The 8,673-nt window shown below is 42.2% G+C and overlaps 1 pseudogene; it reads left to right on the top strand.

The window, feature by feature from the left end:
• Positions 1-3,763: 3,763 nt before the first annotated feature.
• LOC105524196 overlaps positions 3,764-8,673 on the top strand; it is a 25,312-nt pseudogene continuing 20,402 nt past the window's right edge.

Genomic DNA, 8,673 nt, shown 5'->3' with positions numbered 1-8,673 from the left:
AGCTAATTTTGTATTTTTAGTAGAGACGGGGTTTCTCCATGTTGGTCAGGCTGGTCTTGAACTCTCAACCTCAGGTGATCCACCTGCATTGGCCTCCTGAAGTGCTGGGATTACAGGAGTGAGCCACCGCGCCCAGCGGGTCTTGACTCTTTATCCAATTTGCCAGTCTGTGTCTTTTAGTTGAGGCATTAACCCATTTACATTTAAGGTTAATATTGTTATGTGTGAATTTGATCCTATCATTTTGATATTAGCTAGTTATTTTCCCCATTAATTGATGCAGTTTCTTCATAGCATCGATGGTCTTTCCAATTTGGCATGTTTTTGCAGTAGCTAGTACCGGTTGTTCCTTTCCATGTTTAGTGCTTCCTTCAGGAGCTCTTGTAAGGCAGGCCTGGTGGTGACAAAATCCCTCAGCATTTGCTTGTCTGTAAAGGATTTTATTTCTCCTTTGCTTATGAAGGTTAGTTTGGCTGGATATGAAATTCTGGGTTGAAAATTCTTTTCTTTAACAATTTTGAATATTGGCCCCTACTCTCTTCTGGCTTTGCAGGGTTTCTGTCTAGAGATCCGCTGTTAGTCCGATGGGCTTCCCTTTGTGGGTAACCCGACTTTTCTCTCTGGCTGCCCTTAACATTTTTTCCTTCATTTCAACCTTAGTGAATCTGAGGATTATTTGTCTTGGAGTTGCTCTTCTCTAGGAGTATCTTTGTGGTGTCCTCTGTATTTTCTGAACTTGAATGTTGGCCTGCCTTGCTAGGTTGGGGAAGTTCTCCTGGATAATATCCCCAAGAGTGTTTTCTAACTTGTTTCCATTCTCCTCGTCACTTTCAGGTACACCAATCAAATGTAGATTTGGTCTTTTCACATAGTCCCATATTTATTGGAGGTTTTGTGTGTTTCTTTTTACTCTTTCTTCTCTAATCTTGTCTTCTCACTTTATTTCATTGAGCTGATCTTCAATGTCTGAGATCCTTTCTTCCACTTGATTGATTTGGCTATTGATACTTGTGTATGCTTCATGAAGTTCTTGTGCTGTGTTTTTCAGCTCTGTCAGGTCATTTATGTTCTTCTCTAACCTGGGTATTCTAGTTAGCAATACATCTAACCTTTTTTCAAGGTTCTTAGCTTTCTTGCATTGGGTTAGAACATGCTCCTTTAGCTCAAAGGAGTTTGTTATTACTCACCTTCTGAAGGCTACTTCTGTCAATTCATCAAACTCATTCTCCATACAGTTTTGTTCCCTTGCTGGAAAGGGGTTGTGATTCTTTGGAGGAGAAGAGGCGTTCTGGTTTTTGGAATTTTCAGCCTTCTTGCACTGGTTTCTCCCCATCTTCGTGGATTTATCTACCTTTGGTCTTTGATGTTGGTGACCTTTGGATGGGGTCTCTGAGTGGACATCCTTTTTGTTGATGTTGATACTATTCCTTTCTGTTTGTTAGTTTTCCTTCTAACAGCATATCTTTCCACAAGGCAGATTCTAATTCCTTGGGCGCTATTGTACAACACTGTACCTTATAGGTAGCAGATACAAATGCAAAATGTTTCTTGTCTATAGACATGCAAATTCTGCCCTGTCCAGCAGAAGTACACTGTGGAGGAAGTGAGTGTTGCCTGCATTTGCACATTCATTGCAATATTCCAGCTACATAAATGTGTCTGCTCTTTGACTTTTCCTTTCTAAGTTTATTTTTTATTTATTTTAATTTTTTTGAGAGAGTCTTGTTCTGTTGCCCAGGCTGGAGTGTAGTGGCACAATCTCGGCTTACTACAACCTCTGCCTCCCAGGTTCAAGTGATTCTCCTGCCTCAGCCTCCTGAGTAGCTGGGATTAAAGGCATGCACCACCACGCCCAGCTAATTTTTGTATTTTTTTTTTTTTAGTAGAGACGGGGTTTCACCATATTGATCAGGCTGGTCTTGAACTCCTGACCTCATGATCCGCCTGCCTTGGCCTCCCAAAGTGCTGGGATTACAGGCGTGAGCCACCACGCCCAGCCAGCATGAACCAGTTTTAATACTAGACTGATGCCTAAATTCTGAGTAAAGCAAAATCTTTAACATGTTCTTTTTTTTTTTTTCTGAATAAGAATCATGATTTTTGTCTTTTTGTGTAAATTATTTTTAACACATTGGTTTTTAATTTTTTTTTAAAAGAGCAGTTTTAGGTTCACAGCAAAATTGAGCAAAAAAGACAGAGAGCCCCTATAACCCCCTGCAACCCCTCTTCAGCTATCCCCACTACTGACATCTGGCACCAGAGTTTTACAATTTGTTACAATTTATTAGAATTGATGTGCTTACACTGACACATCATTGTTACCCAAAGTCCATATCATGTTTTTAAGTATTAATAAGTTTTTTGTCATCTTCATAAAATCTCAAGGTAACCTTTCTAGGAATCATTCTATCTAGATATAGTCTAGATTAAGCTCCCCAAATGAGCAAATTCAGCCTGCCCTTTCAGAATTCTGCCTTCGCAGTTTATTTCTGCCTGGGTGTGCTGCATGTTATAATAGAATGGCCATTTCCATCCACAGAGAAGCCAGTGGGAATTCTTAGAGAGCCAGAGGGGGATGTACCTCTTTCAACTCTCTGTATCATGCATGCACATATTCTTGTGCTTTATTTCATAAAAGAATTAAAATGAATTGAACTGAATCTAATTTCATAATTCACCTGGTTGCTTGCACCAGAAGCCTGTAATCATTCTAGACTCTCTCTTTTCCTTCTCTTATTTTTGCGTGTTCAACAAATCTCCATCAGGGACTTACTGCCCAGGTACCTAACCTGTGCAGTGAGGTCTGCACTACCAGACCCTGGAGAGAAAATAATGCATGCAGTCCTACTCATGTGGAGTTTATGATAGATAGTAGGGGATAGAACAATCACATAATCACACAAAGATATCATGAAAACATACTGTAAAAGATACCCATAGGTCGGGTTTGGTGGTTCATGCCTGTAAATCCTAACACATTAGGAGGCCAAGGCGGGTGGACTGCTTGAGCACAGGAGTTTGAGATCAGCCTAGGCAACAAGGCAAAACCCCTCTACAAAAAATACAAAAATGAGCCAGGCATGGTGGTGTGTGCCTATAGTCACAGCTACTCGGGAGGCTGAGGTGGGAGGATTGCTTGAGCCCAGGAGGTTGAGGTGGCATTGAGCAGTGATTGTGCCACTGTACTCCACCCTGGGCAACAAAGTGAGACCCTGTTTCAGGAAAAAAAGAAAAAGGAAAAGAAACCCATGACTTAAAGCAGGGTCCCTGATTTAGGGGAGTAGGGTCGGGGGTCAGGGAGGGCTTCTCTAAAGAAATGACATTTGGGCTGGAACCTGAAGAACGAGTGAAGGTGGCCAAGGTGTGTGTATGTGTGTGGTGTATGCACAGAAGGGGTGTGGCAGTTAAGTAGATCTGACCAGGTTGGGGAAGGGCAGCTAGGGGAAATTCTGTGAGGAGGGAAAGAGCATTCCGGTTGCTGCAAGGTCGCCACGGCTGGAGTTCGGGCAGAGAGTAGAGAGGCAAGGCTGGAGAACTAGACAGAGGTCAGTCACTGGAGGACATGTTAAGCACTGTGGTGTTTTTTTTTTTTTTGAGACAGAGTCTTACTCTGTCTCCCAGGCTGGAGTGCAATGGCACAATCTCAGCTCACTGCAACCTTCGCCTCCCGGGTTCAAGCAATTCTCCCACCTCAGCCTCCCGAGTAGCTGGGACTACAGGCGCCCACCACCACGCCCGGCTAATTTTTGTATTTTTAGTAGAGATGGGGTTTTGCCATGTTGGCCAGGCTGGTCTCAAACTCCTGACCACAGGTGATCCACCCACCTCGGCCTCCCAAAGTGCTGAGATTACAGGCATGAGCCACAGTTTGGTCTATTTTAAGAGCAAAAGGAGGCCATTAAAATATTTGTATACTTTTTAAAGTACTCCAAATTTGAAAAGATCATTTTATGGAGTATGGTTGGGTGATTGTGGCAGTGGAGTTTGAAAGAAATGGAGGGACACAGGAGATATTCAGAGAATAAAATAGAAAGGAGTAGGTGATGGGCTAAATGTGGGAGGAAATACTGGAGAGGGATGAGTCATAGGTTAGCAGCTTGAACCACCCGGTGGGGCCTATCACTGAGGCTGGGAACACCAGAGGAGGCTATATTCCCTCATTCCCTGTTTTAGTCTCAGCAAATCCCTCTAGCTTCTCTCACTGGGTTTGTTTCCTTGCTTGAAGGCAGTGAGTAGTCAGTCTCCTGTCCCTAGAAAATGACCAGCACACTCCCAAAACAAATACAGACTTTTCAAAATAAAATCCAGGAGAGGGGGCTGTCTTGTGCAACATCTCTTTCAGATCCAATTACACAACTTTGTAATGTAAACAAAGACACATTAAAAATTGGTCAGCTTCTTGAAATGGGGAATGGAAAATGCTGGGAGAAAGAAAAAACATTGGGTTGGAAAAAATAAGTAGGAGGATGGTGGAATTTGTAGTTCAGGAACTTAGAAGGAGAGAAAAGTCATCTCTTGATGATAATTCCCAATAGGTCACATCTAATTAATCACCAAATCCTATTGATTCTGCTTTCTTAATAATCTGTGAATTTCTTAATAATTTGTGAATTGACTCTGTCACCTCTAGTTTCACTGCATGAAGTTATACAGACAAGACAGGAAGTTTCCTGACTTCTAGCTGTGAAGACTTCATCGCACCACCTCTGTCCAGAGTGGGTGATCACATTCTCACAGCTTCCTTACCTGAATTTCTGTAAAACCAGTCATATCAGGATTGTGTTTGGCTGCAGGTAACAGAAAGACCCAAACACAGTAGCAACTGCATTCCAGGTAGGAAGATGAGGTGAGAAGGGAAGGTGGTTTCTGATTAGGAAAGTAGAACATTCCTAGAAATTCCCAGTAGACTTGCACTTTTGCCAGGACTGTTGTCACAGCTACCTTTAACAGCAAGGGAACATAGGAAATATAAATACTAAGCAGTGGATTTTTTTCTAGTGGTTGTTTTGTTTTTTATTACAAGGAAGATGGGGAGAATGAATAAGGGCTAGGTCAATGATAGTATCTGCACACAAGGCCCTTCAGGATTTGGCCCCTGACACTTTCTAAAACTATCCCCCTTCTCTCTCCTTCAGGCCCATTGATCCAGACATACCTGCAAGTCTCTAAATTTATGATGCTGTCACAAGTCCACACAGCTCTGTACATATTTGTTTGTTTGTTTGTTTTTTCCTGGATTGCTGTTTCTCTTTCCTTCCATACTAGATCCTAGTTTTCTTTGACTTCAACAGCAGTGTAATTTCTTCTCACAAGTCTTTCTGGTCTCCTGTTCTCTTCTCCTATAGTTTCTCCACCTTATCTCTATCTTAGGTGGCACTTCTCATGCCACATTCTGATAATTGGTTTTCTGGGTCACGAGCTGCTCAAGAGTAGAGACTATATTTCACTCAATGCTACTCACAACAGTGTGAGTCATTAGTAAAAGTTTTCTGAATGAATAAATCCAGCCCTATGTTCAGTTTCATTAGCGGCTTCTGTGATTGGAAAGTGTCCCGCAAAGTCCGTGTGTTGAGAACATAAAATATAAGCTCCAATGCAGTAGCATCGGGGCCTTCCTAAGGGGTGATTAGATCTTGAGGCCTTCTGGCCTCATGTATGGATTAATGTTGCCATCTCAGGAGTGGGTGAGTCATGATAAGAGTGGGTTTGTTATAAAAGTGAGTTCAGCAATCTTACTTGCTTGCTGTCTCTAGCACATGCTCTCTTGCCCTTCCACTTCCTGCTAATGGGATGATGCAGTAACAAGGCCCTCACGGCCGGGCGCGGTGGCTCAAGCCTGTAATCCCAGCACTTTGGGAGGCTGAGACGGGCAGATCACGAGGTCAGGAGATCGAGACCATCCTGGCTAACATGGTGAAACCCCGTCTCTACTAAAAATACAAAAACTAGCCGGGCAAGGTGGCGGGCGCCTGTAGTCCCAGCTACTCGGGAGGCTGAGGCAGGAGAATGACGTAAACCCAGGAGGCGGAGCTTGCAGTGAGCTGAGATCTGGCCACTGCACTCCAGTCTGGGCGACAGGGCGAGACTCCACCTTAAAAAAAAAAAAAGAAGGCCCTCACCAAATGCAGCCCCTTGATATTGGACTTCCCAGGCCTTAGAATCATGAACCAAATAAAATTCTACCATTTATAAATTATGTAGTTTGTGGTATTCTGTTATAGTAGCAAAAATGGACTAAGACAGTGACCTAGTCACATCTATCTTTCTCACCTTTACTTTCACTCACTGCAAATTAGACATGAAGTTACATAGATGAGACAGGAAGGTTTTTGACTCCTCACTATGGCTTGGGGCATTGGTTTTCTAGAGCTGCCATAACAAAGTACCACCAACTGGGTGGCTTAAACAACAGAAATTCATTTTCTCATAGTTCTGGAGACTGGAAATACAATGTCAAAGTGTCAGCAGGGTCGGTTTCTTCTGTCTCTCTCCTTGGCTTGCTGATGACTGCCTTCTTGTTGTGTTCTCGTGTGACCTTTCCTCTGTATGCACACATCCTTGGTGTCTCCTTATGTGTCCAGATGTCCTCTTTTTATAAGGACACATGCACTTTGGATTAGGGCCCACCCATATGACCTCATCCTAATTTAATCCCCTTGTTTTAATTTAATCATCATATCTTCAGTATAGTCCTATCCTGATATACTGTGGGTTAGGACTCCAACATGATTTTTTTGGGGAGGGGCACAATTCAGTCCATAAAACTTAGTCTTCTCCATTGTGCTGATTCCCACAAAGGAGCCAGTGAGTGGCAGGCTCCACTGGGAAACTCATTCCAAGTCCTGACCTTGCCCTAAAGTAGGGGAATTTGGAATTATTGCTCCTTTCTAGAGTAGATCAGTGTAAAGAGGGGCCCATGACATGTACTGAACAACCCCAACCCTTGTGGGAAGCCCCAGAGGACAGCCAGGACACTGGAGAAGGAGACATGGCAAATGCTTCACCGTTACCTTTTAAGAATCTTTGGAGTAGCTGAGAGCATCAGCTTCCTTTTCTAGAAAATATTTTCCAAACTGAGAGAAAAGTAAAATTTTCTTGATTCTCCCTTCCTTTCCTAACCTTGTCTATCTAGCACTGGTGGAAATTGCAAAAGATAATAAGGTAAACAAAACACAAAGAGGCAGAAATATAGTTTGCACCATGGACTCTTGCATAAGTGAGAAGTGGGCAAAGATTGTGCCTTGTTCATTTGCAGAGACTTTGCAGCCTGTTATGAACTGAATGTTTGTGTCCCCCTACCCCCAAATTCATATACTGAAGCCTAACTTTCAGGATTTAGAGTAACAAAATAATTTAGGTTAAGCGAGGTCTTAAGGGAGGGCTCTGATTCAATAGGCTTAGTGTCTTTATAAAAAGAAACACTAAGAAGAACTTTTTCTCTGGCTCTCTCCATTCACATACCGAGGAAAGGCCGTATGAGGACATAGTGAGAAGGTGGCAGGAAAGGACCCATCAGCAGAAGCCAAATTGACCAGAACCTTGACCTCGGACTTCTAGCCTGCAGAACAATGAGAAAATAACTTGCTACTGTTTTAGCCACCCAGCCTATGATTTTTGTTATTGGCAACCTAAGTAAAATAAGACATAGCTTTGGGATATGCTTTCTACATAGTGAGTAGTCAATACATGTCGAATATGTAGATATATATATCATGATTTGTTTATAAAAAAGAGTTCTGTTAAAAATAACTATCTCTGAAGATTGTGACTATGGGTGATTTTCATTTGGTTACTTCCTTTTCCATATGATCTGAACTCTTTACAGTGTAGGTATATTACACTGTAAAGTTTTTTAGAAAGCAATTTTAAAAGCCTTATATCATACATAGCTAGATGGCTTAATATTCACGACACAGTAGGATGTAGTCATGGGTCACAGAGACAATGTTCTGGACCTTAGAGCAGCAGACACATCCCTTGCGGGCTGCACATGATGTCTCCTACCAAGGCAAAGCCGTCTGTTAGGGTGAATTTTCTGAAAGTCTGCTTATATGTGCTAGGATGGATGTCACAGGTGTGAGCTCTGTAAGGCTAGGGACAGTGTCTGGTTTTGCTTATCATTATATTCTCAGTACCTAAGACAGTGGCACACAGCAGCTAATTTTTTTTTTTTTTTTGATAGTTAAAAGAAAATAAAAACCATCATTCAATGATTAACTATGTAGAGTAATAAACATTTGATGAACAATCAAATGAATAACTGAAGGGTATCCCAGACATAAAGTGATTATTTCTTTTGAAATTTCAGAGTGAGTATATCTGACAAGAATCAAGTTACAGGAGGTCATGGTGGGGAAACGAAGGAGGGCCAGGTGGCGTGCAGAGGAATAAACCACTGCTTAAACCTCACTTTCTGAATTGCTGAGCTACTGTCCCTTGTTCTCTTTAGCACATTGTTGCCAATTGTTGGGAGCCCTTAAAATTCAGAATTAATGAACCTATCCAGTTATGGAGATCCTGGCTTGTTGGGAATTAAGTTCAAGAAGCCTTAAGATTTCAATATTGTGTGCTAGGGACCTCTTGTGGTAACTCTGTATACTTCATCTCTCAGCACCTAGAAATAGACACACACGCATGCATGCACACACACACACACGCACACACACACACACA

The sequence above is a fragment of the Colobus angolensis genome, unplaced genomic scaffold (genome assembly GCF_000951035.1).
Source record: "Colobus angolensis palliatus isolate OR3802 unplaced genomic scaffold, Cang.pa_1.0 Scaffold49, whole genome shotgun sequence".
Lineage (NCBI taxonomy): Eukaryota > Metazoa > Chordata > Mammalia > Primates > Cercopithecidae > Colobus > Colobus angolensis.
The sequence above is the reverse complement of the archived record's forward strand: the minus strand, read 5'-3'. Positions and strand labels throughout refer to the sequence as shown.